The sequence below is a fragment of the Nothobranchius furzeri genome, chromosome 1 (genome assembly GCF_043380555.1).
Source record: "Nothobranchius furzeri strain GRZ-AD chromosome 1, NfurGRZ-RIMD1, whole genome shotgun sequence".
Taxonomy (NCBI): Eukaryota; Metazoa; Chordata; class Actinopteri; order Cyprinodontiformes; family Nothobranchiidae; genus Nothobranchius; species Nothobranchius furzeri.
In genome coordinates this window covers 58,996,409-59,010,139 of record NC_091741.1, presented here as the reverse complement: position 1 = coordinate 59,010,139, position 13,731 = coordinate 58,996,409, and the positions used below count along the sequence as shown (strand labels likewise).

The following is a 13,731-nucleotide window of genomic DNA, read 5'->3' as shown; positions in this document are numbered from 1 at the left end:
GTTTTTTAAGAGTCACAGAGCGTTGCGTGCTAGGATGATGTCAACGCCAAAAACAAAACAAAGAGTAGACTCACCTCTTACATCAGGAAGAATCCACGCGTTTCGATCGTTATCCGTTCCTTCATAATCCATTGTCAAATTGTGATCGGCAGAAGCTTTTCCGGTTCGAGCCTCACTTTTTTTTACAGCAGCGGCCCAAAACAATCTCCTAACACATGGACTGTCTGCTTCCTAATCATGTGACGTGTGACATACGCAGATGAAGATCGGCTTTAGTGCTGGGATGTTTGCTCTCATGGTGCGGGGGCTCGTTCCGACGCCCACACAGTAAAAAAATGCAAATGATGACTTTAGTCTTCATTGGCAGTTAACTAGTTAAGCTTTTGTTTCTTACTGCCTAAATGTTTATGAACATGACATTGTAACTTCTGTAGGTTGAATGTCCAGCCAATCATCTGGTATGACATCACTGACAGGAGCAGGACCCTGAGCTGGCCAGAAGGAAACGTGGCATCAAATATGGCATCCCCCAAAGACGCTAGACCTGCGCATTATGTACTTTTGACCCTATTTTTATGAAGCCATCAACATTATTCAACAACTAAACATCATTTTATTCATTTTCAAATACATTTTGATGAAATTTTCCAGAGATTAACGGTAAAAATTACACATTGTCTCTTTTGAGCAGGGGCAAATGTCTCGTTTTCTTTTTTCTTCTGTCCACATTCCAGCATTTTTTAAATGACTGATAAGAAAGTTCACATAATTTCCATCACTGTAAAATCAACACTAGAAAATGAGGCACCTTTTGAAACATAAACATCATAAATGACTGAAAGGTTTTGTGTTTCTTTTTTTCAAACATGTACCTGTGAAAAGCCATAGGAAGATGGTTAGTGGGCGACAGAGGGCTAATAAATGCAGAACTCGTGAGAGGTGCTCTGCTGAATTAACACCTGCAGTTTGAGGAGGAAAAGGAGCACTGTTGTCATAAAAGGTCAAACATGCACTTTTTCATATCATGCTGCAAAATGCTTCACTCGTAGACAAATGCACATCATGCCGACTGTCATCAGGGTTGAAACCAAACTTCCAAATACAGATTTACAAACCATTTTTCTTCTTTGTGTCAGTTATTTCATCAAAGGAAAATAAATCTATAGCAGCTATTACCCATGATTCTTTTCTCACTCATCAGTCATTTGCTGTAGTACCAACTAATGAAAAAAAGAATCAGGAAAAAAATTACTCCTATCAAAGCAAATGTGATAAAACATCCATTGAGACCAGATTACAATTTTACTTCAAATGAATTTCTAATTGCTCTATGAATATTCTATAGCTATTACATAGGCCTCACAATTGGATGAAATCAGTCACAGAGACCCGGTTTTGGGCTTTAGAGTAACACCGTCATCACGTATGCTGAATGTGACACTTTAATCTGCTGCCTAATAATTTAAAAGTTCCCTCAGCAGAGAGGCAGAGAAGGAGCACATTCGTCATTTTGGCCAAGAGCGTGGGACTGTGCGTTAGAGCAAAAAGAAGTGACACACAAACGCAGGGAGCGAGGTCTGATGGGAAGCTGTTTATGTGGACCAGCAGGGATGAGAGGTGAGCTGAGGTCCAATCACGCCTGCTGACACTTCAATAACAATCCAACAGGCTTCCCACTTTCTTTCTTTCTTTTCTTTTTTTTTTTTTTTTTGCGTGGTGACACATTTCTGTGCTCTGCCATTTGTGGTTTCTGATGGATGAACACAGAACGGCTTCAATGTAAATACAACCTGATTTATTTCCTGTTTACAAACATGTATTTTACAGAGCTGAGAAGTTATTTTACAACATTTAATCAAGCAGCTACCATCATAGCAAAATGCTAAAACTAGTGATGTTGCTTTTGAAGGGATGTTTACAACACTTTTCTGGGTAAGAGTTATAAATAATTACTACCTTCTTAGCTCACTGCTTCATTTTCCTCTCTTCAGAACTTTTACACCATTAAGGATTGATGAGCTAACTGCTAGTCTAAGGTGCAAAACAGCTCTACTCCTAATTTTCTCCTCACTTTATAAAGCACCTTCAGTTTCACAACATTTCCATAAACATTTCCAGCAGCAGCGAAATGTAGAACAATCCGTTTCTCTTGGAGGTGAAGACCATCTGGAATTTGACAAAAAAAAACATCTAACTCAAATTTGACAGTGATGTAAAGATTTATTTTAAATTTATTTATAGGTCCCATTGCATTTCTCAATTTACAATGATTCAGCAATTTTTTTAAAAAATCCTAAAATGCACGGTCACCATCTTTAGCCATGGTAAAATTGTGATAAAGTGTTGGAAAATGTTCACAATATGTCAGAACCCAAGTCCCCAAGCCAGCCTCTCCCAACTAGCCAATCTCCACCATGGACCACATCTCCCAGCATGCCCCTCGCAGGGATTCCCTCCACGTCACACCTACGTCACTAACCACGACTATAACGGAAGTCGCCTCCCCAGCTCACCACTCAGTCATCGTTTCTTCAGATCCATGATCAGAGTTTCCAATCAACCGATCCATCTTACGAACTATCCGCTCACAGTAAGTGTTCTTACTTACTTCTGGAAAACCCAGCATTTCCGTGTCACTTCATTGACGCTCGTACGCTCAGGGATTCCTAGATTAAATCGTGAGCCGGCGTTTCACCGACGCTATCACTTCCGCGTCTGTGAAACCACACTCTCTACAAGCTCAACTCCCGAATCCGGCCGACCAGTCTGACAGGATGACTGAGTCCAGGGACGAAATTTTGATTTCAGAAGTGGGGGGGACACAGCAGGCTTGTGCGGATTTGGGGTGGGGGGTGTTATGTAAAGACCCCTTGACACGTCATGTGCCCATCTCAATAATTTTTCCATCCTATATATATATATATATATATATATATATATATATATATATATATATATATAAATGTCAAAGTTAAAAAATGTACAACTCTATTATTATTTTTATTTATTATCATTATTGAAGTGCAGTTTTGGCTGTTGACAATGGACAGGCTATTGTATTTATTGTTTTGGGTATTTTTTTATTGTTTTTGGTGCAACATTTTCTAACAGGGAGTGAGATTCCTTTTTTATTAAATTTTTGTTTGTTATTTTTATTCATTTAGAACTTCTGGTTCTGGACATTTCAATGTTAAATGAAGGTTTATTTGTTGCATTTTAAAGGGTGTACTTGCATTATTATGATATATTAACATTATATTAGTGGTTATTTTGGTCTAGATAATGTTGACAATGATATCGTTTATCATCAACAATTTGTTGGACAAAATATCGTCCAGCAAAATTTGTTACTTTCCCAGGCCTAGTCAAAAGTATAAAAATTATTTATACATAAACGGTCCCTCCTGAGATCTGGCCGTTTGTTCATTTGCTGTGTTAGAGGACATGCTGAACTAATGTTTTACACATGATCATCACCCTAACATTTGAGTGTATAAAAACATATTAAATATGTTTTTTTCCCTTAAAAGTGTTTAAACAGTTGTTGCATTTCAACACACAAAAAATAAATGGAAAAAAATAAGATAAATCTAATGAAAAGTGTACATCTTTGACATTAAGCTTAAAAAATCTGTTGACGATGATGATTCTGTTCATTTTTCAGAGCTTTTTAATGTGAAAATATACATTGCAATAGATAAGTTTACAATAAAGTTAAATGATAAAAGTTTTGAAGTTACACTTCTACTACTACTACTACTAGTAATAATAATTATGATGATAATAGTAATAAAAAAATAATTATTATAATAATACGAATAAATTGTGTCTGAGGAGTCAGTTATGTGGAGGAGATGAGTTTGTAAAAGTTAGTTTTGAGTATGTTTGTGAAGGAGGAGGTGAGTCTGAGCTTAATGCAGGGGTGTCACATGTTCCAACTTACGTTTTGACTTTGAAAGAAGTCTCTTATATCCACTTTTCATTTTCTTGACATGCTGTCTCCTGGCTGTGCCTAACTACCAAAGACTCACAAATGAACACTTATTCAAATGTTATGTAATGGAAGCTGAGCTGAGCTCTGATATTACACAGCGTCTAGTTGACGATGTGACTCAGTACCGGTGTTCCCTAGCGGCTCCAAACTAGCAAAACAACGTGAGCACGTTCTGACTGTTTACAACTTGAGTGACAGCAGCAACAGCCAATAATACGTTAGCAAGTATCAGCAGAGCCAATAGATTAGCTTTTGGGCGGGTCTAATAGTAAACCGGTTTCCGTTTCGGTCCTAGTGCTCAACCAAATCCATTTAATGGAGCGTAACATTGTTTTTGGACGGAAAAAAGTGCAGGGGACCAAAACTGCCTTTTGAAAAAGTGGGGGGGACATGTCCCACCCGTCCCCCCCCCAAAATTACGTCCCAGACTGAGTCCATTAACCCAGCAGAGTTTGAGCGAATGAAGAATGAGATTGTTCAGCTTCACGCCTTGGTCGACCGGCTCAATACCAAGGTGAACTCTCTGACCGACCACACCCTTCAAATATCCACATCCATCAATGCTCTTCAGCAGCAAGCCCTCGCTCCACCTAAGGAGGAGCCGCAGTTCAGCCTACCGGAGAGGTGGAACGGACAGGTTGGGAGCCCAGATGGTCTGCTCGCCTCCCTCGACATGCAATTCGAGTGCCAACTAGGATGCTTCCCCACTGCCCGCTCTCGGGTTGCGCACCTCACCTCCCTGCTTTCTGGACGCGCTCAGGAGTGGGCCGCTGCTCTCTATAATTCTAAATCCCCTGCCTGCAATGACTATGCTGCTTTTGTGGCCGCCCTCAGGAAGACCTTCGTTCCACCCAGTAGTGAAGTGGGGGCTGAAGCACGTCTCCTCAAGCTCCGCCAACGGGAACGCTCGGTGTGCGCCTATGCATCCGAGTTTCACACCATCGTGGCCAAACTACAATGGGATGACTCTGTCTTCTTGGAGGGGTTGGCGCCCTACATCCGAAACAAGATGGGGGGAAACGAACTGCCCCAGACCCTGGATGAAGTTGCCGACCTGGCGCAGCGCATCGACCAGCGGGTTCTGGTTCGACCCAGGTCCTCCACTCGCCCACTCAGAGCTCCTGGACCTCTTCCTCATTCACTAACGCCAGTTCCCGGACCCACTTCAACTGAGGAGCCTATGCAGCTAGGCCACCTTCCCCCCAGAGGAGAGACAGCGACGGTGGCGCAAGGGTCTCTGTGCCTACTGTGGCTCTCCCGACCACCAGCGCCTGGACTGCCCATTACGGCCGGGAAATGGAGGAACCCACTGAGTATCGGGGTAGCTCAGCCCGGGTCACCCTCTACCCCTATCTCTTCCCACCGACACCTCCTTCCAGTCACCCTCTTTCACGACGAGACCTCACATCAGGTACATGCTCTGGTGGACTCTGGGGCTGCCGACAACTTCATGGACGTGGATATGGCTAAACGCCTACGGATCCCCCTGACTCTCCTGGAACGAGTTGTTCCGGTGACCTCGGTGGACGGCAGACCCCTCCAGCCCTATCCTGTCCAGGACCGAACCCAGTCACTCCAGATGGTCCTCCAAGGCCACCGGGAAACCCTCCACTTTCTCATCATCTCTGCTCCCTCCTCTCCTCTAATCCTGGGGTTCCCCAGGCTCCGTCTCCACGACCCCCAGATTTCCTGGTCCCAGAACCGCCTTTTAAGCTGGGGGACCCCGTGCCAGGCCCACCTCTCTCCTCCTCCACCCATGGCACACCGCCCGGCTGGTGGTCTCGGTCCTCTACCGCCCAATCTGCCACTACCCTATCTGGACCTGGCCGCAGTCTTCAATAAGCGACGCCACACCACACTGCCGCTTCACCGCCCATATGACATGGAGATCAAGCTACAACCAGGTACCAATCCTCCCCGTGGGCACCTTTTCTCTCTCTCTCTCTCCCTCCGAATCCAGAGCGATGGAGGAATATATCAACCAGGCCCTCCAGCAGGGTTTCATCCAACCCTCCTCTTCCCCGGGTGCTGCAGGCTTCTTCTTTGTGAAGAAAAAGGAAGGTGACCTTCGTCCCTGTATAGATTACCGGGGTCTAAACAAGATCACTGTCAGGGACCGCCATCCCCTGCCACTCCTCACGACTGCTCTGGACTCCTGGACATCTGGAGCGCCTACAATCTGGTCAGCATCAAAGCTGGGGATGAGTGGAAGACCGCATTCATCACACCCACCGGTCATTGGGAGTACCAGGTCATGTCCTTCGGGTTGTGCAATAGCCCCAGCGTATTTCAACGCCTCATTAACGATGTCCTCAGCGACATGCTGGGCCGGTGGGTGTTTTCCTACCTGGATGACATCCTAATTTACTCTAACTCCGAGGCCGAACACCTCCACCATTTTTGTGCCATCCTGACCCGGCTCCTGAACAATAACCTATACTGCAAGCCCGAGAAATGCTCTTTCCACCAGCGGATCATCTCATTCATGGGCTTCATGATTTTGGATCAGGGCATAACCATGGACCCTCAGAAGGTCCAGGCGGTCACTGACTTGCCCCTTCCTACGAGCCTAAAACAGCTACAGAGTTTTCTGGGCTTCTGAAACTTTTACCGCCGTTTTATTAAGAACTTCAGCACCATTGTGGCACCGCTCACCTCCCTCACCCAACCAAGCCCACCCGGCCAACCGTTCCGTCTAACTCCAGACGCCATTCGGGCCTTCCGCCCCCTGGTCACCCAGTTCACGTCGGCCCCTATCCTCCACCATCCAGATACTATGGAGCCCTTTGTGGTCGAAGTCGATGCCTCGGACGTCGGTGCTGGTGCCATCCTGTCCCAAGGCGGGCCCGACGACATACTCCATACCTGCGCCTACTTCTCTAGGAAGTGTTCCACCACCCAGCAGAAGTATGGCGTGGCTGATGTGAACTACTGGCCATAAAATGGGTGCTGGAGGAGTGGAGACAGTGGCTTCTAGGCACCACCCAGCCTTTCACTATCTGGACGGAACACCAGAACCTGACTCACATCCGATCCGCCAAGCAGCTCAATCCTCGCCAGGCCTGATGGGCCCTCTTCTTCGAGCCCTATGAGTTCCATCTCGCCTACCGCCCTGGAACTAAGAACCAGAAGGCTGATGCCCTCTCCCGCCAGTTCACACACTCCACACCGACGTCCGAACCTGCACCAATTCTCCCAGAGCATCGTTTCCTGGCCCACCTAAGGTGGCCGTTGGAGGAGGCTATCCAGAATGCCCTCCGGGACGACCCTGCACCTCCAGAGACCCCTGCGGATCGTCTCTACGTCCCTACATCCTGTCGCAGCGAGGCGCTCTCCTGGGCCCACTCGTCATGCCTGTCTGGCCACGCGGGGTTCTCTCAAACTCTGAAGTTCCTCCAACGAGCACTCTTGTGGCCATGCATAGCGAGGGATGTTAAGGAGTACACTAGCGCCTGTGACATCTGCGCCCACTCCAAGACACCCAGCCAGGCCCCTGTTGGTGTCCTCAGACCATTTCCGGTGTCCAGCCGTCCTTGGTCCCACGTGGGTCTGGATTTCGTCACAGGACTCCCCCCGGTCAACAACCTCAACACGGTCCCCACAGTCACTGACCGGTTTTATAAAGCTGTCAACTTCATCGCCCTTCCAGGTCCCCCTTCAGCCAGATGCACGGCGGAACTATTCCTGGAGAACGTGGTGCGCCTCCATGGCTTTCCTGTCGATGTGGTCTCCGACAGGGGTCCCCAGTTTACAGCCCAATTCTGGAAAGCCTTTTGCCACCTAATGGGAGCATCGGTCAGCCTATCATCAGGCTATCACCCACAGACCAATGGTCAGACAGAGTGGGTTAACCAACAGCTGGGTCGGTACCTCCGGTGCTTTGTCTCTGCCCAACCCTCGCAATGGCGTAAATACCTCCTCTGGGCAGAGTTGTCCCACAATCTTCACACCTCCTCAACCACTCATATGTCCCCTTTCGAGGTCTGCTATGGCTACCAGCCCCCGGTCTTCGCCCACCAGGAGCTGGAAGTTGCTGTACCTGTCAAGCAATCCCTAGTGAGGCGCTGCAAGAACGCCTGGATCAAAGCACGAGCTTCTCACATATAAAGCTCTTAATAATCAAGCTCCATCATAAATCAGTGATCTGATTGTTCCATATGTTCCTAACCGAGCACTTCGCTCTCAGACTGCAGGTCTACTGGTGGTTCCCAGAATATCTAAAATTAGGATGGGAGGCAGATTTTTTAGTTATCAGGCTCCTCTCCTGTGGAACCAGCTCCCAGCTTTAGTCCGTGAGGCAGACACTGTGTCTACTTTTAAGACTAGGCTTAAAACATTTTTATTTGATAGGGCTTATGGTTAAAATCTGATGTTAGCCTAAATCTGGACAAGTGGGGGAGTACAGAGAGGTGGAGTGTACAGTCGGTAAAGACGGCTCTCCCTTGCGCTGCCTCCAACATGCCTACATCTAAATAGGATAGATTATCCAGAGTTATCTCTGTAGTTATGCTGCTATAGGCTTAGACTGCTGGAAGATACACTGACCACTTTTCACACTCTACTACTTTCTTCTACAGTCTGCTCTTTAACTGTATTATTTTCTGCAATTTCAGCTGTTAACTTTATTTTTTCTCTAAGTGTTTTTCTCCCCAGAAGAAGCTACAACGACGTTCTGCTGAGCTGTGGTGGCCTCATGGAGGGGGCCATCGACTAGCACACTGCTGCTAACCACTTAAAATTTCTCCCTCTCCTGATAATAACTTTTTGCTTTCCTTGATGTTTGATGTGCTACTACTAGTTTATCCGTTTAATTATAGATTCACTAGGATAAATACAATAAAGTTTATCTTTCACCAAATAGAATATTTACTAAGACATCACAATATAACTATAGACATATTGCTAGTCTTTGTGTGTGTGTGTGTGTGTGTGTGTGTGTGTGTGTGTGTGTGTGTGTGTGTGTGTGTGTGTGTGTGTGTGTGTGTGTGTGTGTGTGTGTGTGTGTGTGTGTACTAAGACATCACAATATAACTACAGACACATTACTAGTCTTTGTGTGTGTGTGTGTGTGTGTGTGTGTGTGTGTGTGTGTGTGTGTGTGTGTGTGTGTGTTTGTGTGTGTGTGTGTGTGTGTGTTTGTGTGTGTGTGTGTGTGTGCGCGCGCTCTGTCTTCTCGATCCCCAGTGAGTCGTGGAGGATGGCTGCTTATACTGAGCCAGGATTCTCTGGAGGTTTCTTCCTGTTAAAAGGGAGTTTTCCTCTCCACTATCGCTTTATGCTTGCTTAGTATGAGGATTGCTGTATAGTCACTGACACTTGTCAGTGACTTGATGCAATTTGCTGGGTTCCTTATATAGGAAAAATTATTTCTGATTGGCTTAATGAACTGTCCTGAATTGGAATGTTTATTATGTGAAGTGCCTTGAGATGACTCTTGTCGTTATTTGGCGCTAAATAAATAAACTTGAATTGAATTGAATTAAATTTTCATAGGAGGTGATGGAGTTTTACTTGCTTTGGCATTTTTAATTAGTTTTCAGCTCTTCTAGAATCATCATGTTTGTTAAAATTAAGGTTGGGTGAATATCTGCAGGCTTTATTGCAATAAATCATTTATTGCTTGGTAGTTTGAAATGCACCTTTAGCCACCGAATTGATGTTTATTTCCATACCATAGCATTATGCACTGGTGATGCATACCTCATTTCCTCAAAAAAATTAACAACGGATCTTATAACTGTTTTTAATTAATTTTCCTTCTATATGCACAAATAAACACATAAACGGATGATGAGCAAACATAATCATAGCAAGCCATATAGCTCATGTGTGGAAGAAAACACAGATTCACTCACCTATAAACAGCTCTTGAAACAGCTCCTCTTAGGGTCTCTAATGACCTTCTGACTCACAGTGATGCAGGGGGCTGTTCTGTTCTGGTCCTGCTGGACCTGACTGCAACCTTTGACACTGCTAACCATCACCTGCTACTGGAGGGGCTGAGAGACTGGGTAGGCCTATCAGGAACTGCTTTGGAGTGGTTCTCCTCTTATCTTTCTTTACTCCTTTTCTGTGGCCGTCTCCAAGTTTAGGTCCTCCACCACCTCCCTTACCCATGGTGTCCCACAAGGTTCTGTGCTGGGGCCTCTGCTCTTCCTCCTCTATCTGCTCCCTCTTCAGCACATCCTTAGCTCCTTCAAAGGAATCTCCTATCATATTTACTCAGATGACATCCAACTGTACATCTCCTTTAAGCTCCATGAGATGTCTAAGCTGCAGCTGTTACACACCTGCTTAGACTCTTATCAAAACCTGGATGGCTGGGAGCTTTCTTCAGCTGAATGAAGATAAGACTGAGATCCTCATCTGTGCCCCAGACAAGCTGGTTCCCAAAGTCAGAGACTCTCTTGGTCAGCTTGCTTCTCACACCAAACCTTCTGTCAGGAATCTTGGAGTGACCTTTGACCCAGCTCTCACCCTGGATTCTCATGTCAGTTCTCTTGTTCGCGCTTCCTTCTTCCATCTCAGTAACATTGCTAAGCTGAGTCCCATTCTGTCCTGCTCTGAACTTGAGACAGCTCTCCACACCTTCATCTCCTCATGCTTAAACTACTGTAACTCTCTTTTCACGTGTCTGAGCAGAACCTCCCTGAACCGTCTACAGGTGGTTCAGAATGCCTGTGCTCGGCCTCTGACCAAGTCCTCCAAACACACCCACATCACCCCGCTTCTCCTCCAGCTTCATTGCCTGCCAGTCAACTTCAGGGTTCATTTCAAGAACCTGGTTCTGGTCTATAGGGCCTTACATGGACAAGCACCATCATACATTGGTGATCTTCTCAGGCCCTACACCCCCAGCAGGTCCCTGAGGTCCAGTGATCAAAGCCTACCGGTTGTGCAACACACCAGGCTAAAGACCAAAGGTGACAGATCATTTGCTGCTGTGGCCCCCAGACTCTGGAACTCTCTCCCCCTGAGCCTGAGATCAGTGGACTCGGTGGTCTCCTTTAAAAAGCAGTTGAAGACTCACTTGTTCAAAGATTCTTTTGTATGGCCTTCTTCACCACTCTCTCTATTCTGATCTCCCCACCTATTCCACCTTCCTCAGGATCCACTGATTTCCCTCTTTCCTAGTCCCTCTCTCTCTTTCTTAACATTTTTTTAAATGCAAATTTTGCAGCATTCGTTCCACCTCACTTGATAGTAATACTGCGGTAACTGTCTATCAGATAAACGACGATTGCGCCTTGGCGCCACAGAGGCTGGTGTCCTGATCATGTGGGGAGTTACTGCCAAGCTCCGGCTGGTAACTATATTGAAAATGAAAGTAAAAACGGGCCGTTAGTGTCTCTTTTGTAAACAGAATCAGCTGAGATTATAATCTGGAGCAATTCAGCGCTTGTGTAGAACCCCAGAAATACAGGCCCTTGACCATTTTTTCTAAATTCTGTAACACAACTTCATGCTAAGCTACCACGATCAAGGAAAGTAGTGATTGGCGGTTCTGATTAATGTGACTGGCAGTGGCTACAAACATGCCTAGCAGCATGCCATCAATGCTCACACCAAGGCAGCCTTTTGCCCTGCTCTCCTACTCGGTGTCAGGTCTGCTACTGTTTACTTGTCAGAGTCTATTTACTCAGTGAGGTCTTAGTGACTGTTTGCTGCCCATCAGCTGTGGTTTCTGCTCTGTAACCTCAAATGATGCATACAAACAATGAATGGGGCTTTCTGATGATGCACACCTGTGGCTTTAATTAATCAGGGACTGAAAGTGAAGAGGCCAAGATATAATTGTCCTGTGTAACCTCTGACATCAAGAAGAAAATAGTTAGAACATCATGCAGCAATAGCTCGGCCGCCTTAATGCCACGCTTATGCATGTTTTTGCAAACAAGGGGCTACTGAGCAATAAAGGTTCATGGTCGAGCAGTTTTCAGAAATCAGTTTTATGGACCGGCTAGATCTGAATGAAAACAAGCCGTGGTGTTGAGTGATGATGTTGCCATGACAACTGGCAGGCTGAGCGTGCAGCTTGGCTTTATTACCTTCAGGCATGCGGCAGGCAGCACCCAGGCGGTTTGAGTTTTTAACCTCTTAAGTGGCAGAAAGCAAGCTGCAGTCTCTGATGGGACTATGTGATGATGAAGTAGGGTGGTGGCTGGGCGAGGGTTCAGAGTGCGTCTTTGGTGAGAGAAACTACAGAGTCAGGCGTCGGTTAAACCTCTGTTTCAGAGCGCAGACATGAGAAATGAAAGAGGTGGGTGTTGTTTTCTGTTTTGTTTTTTTTGTTACCATCCGAATCCAGAAACGGCCAACTACAGAAACACGAGAGGGACAAACAAACAGATTAACTCAAAGCAGTACATTTACACACACACACACACACACACACACACACACACACACACACATGTTTATTTTTTTTGTTCTGAGTCAAGCTAAAATCCTGTTCGACACAGACCAGGGAGCACACCGGCAGCTTTAAATGAAAGAAGCAACTCTGAGCATGTGAGAACAGAACAGGATGGTTACAACAATAGAACCAGCGTGGGGAGCCCAGAGTAAGGCGCCTGCTGGCTGCTGGCACACGAACACTCGTAATGACTCGTTAAATGAACAGATCCGACTTTCAGGGTTTCAGCTAAACTAGAAATACAAACATTACGTGCACAACTGACTTCAGACAATTCAACCCACTAAGAGTTCTTTCATCCCTATTATAGATCTATCTTACATTAACACAACTGTGCAAAAGTACGTGTTTAATTGGACTAATACTTGGCTCTATTGTCTCATTGTGGTCCAGTTACAAAAGTTTTTTTTTACTTTTGCATCTGTCAATCGTTAGATACCACTCTTTTAAAACCAAAAAGTACTAATATTTCAGTGCTAGCTAATATTGAGTTCTAATATTGATTAACTTTTTTTTTACATTTGGAATATATCCTCAAGGCTGACATTTTAAACAGCCACTATTGTGTTGAGAATCTTTGTTTGAATCTTTTATTTTACTTTATTTCTCCTAGCCAAGAGGCAGCAACAGATACAGCCACAATTTTTCTCATTTACACAGTTAGTTATAGACAAAAGTATAGAATGCAGTTACAACACAGGGAATCTAGATGACATCTGTCTCTTTTCTGTTCTAGACAAGGGATGTCTTCCAAATATCCACTTATTGGCCCAATCCCAATACTTGCACTGCGTCCTACGGTCCTCAGTGAAGTGCACATGCAGGAAGTGCAGAGTGAGGTTTTGAATGTGTGATACACAAGTGTGCCAAATTGGGGCAATGAGCATTGAGTCATTGATCAAGACGCATGCCAGGATGCTGGTCGCTGTTTGTGCTACTTTTGAAAAAATTCTTTATTAACAACTTTCAATCAAACAATTATTTGACTAAATTTACATTCTCTGCTGTCCACATTAAATCATAGACTAAAACATTTAGAGCATGGAAAAATATCATTAATCATTTTAAAATTAACTTCTTTAATTTGAAAATCCATATTTTCAGAAAAGGCGCTTCAGCCATTGTTTCACCTTCTTATCAAAATACCAACACAGCAATGGATTGTTAGCAATACCCTTCAGTGAAGTCTGTATTGATGCAAAATTTAGCAAAGTGTGGATCAAGTGTGCAAAAGGGGCGTGGTCAAATTACGCACTTGAGAATTGGGACAACCCACACACTTGCGGCCCTGGACGGGAACGTGCAGTCAAAGGGCACAAGG

At 45.1% G+C, this 13,731-nt stretch overlaps 1 protein-coding gene across 7 annotated transcripts in view; it reads right to left on the bottom strand.

The window, feature by feature from the left end:
• Positions 1 to 13,731, bottom strand: part of kcnc2 (potassium voltage-gated channel, Shaw-related subfamily, member 2) — a 145,366-nt gene that overhangs the window by 118,467 nt on the left and 13,168 nt on the right. The gene's annotated exons all lie outside the window — the stretch shown is intronic.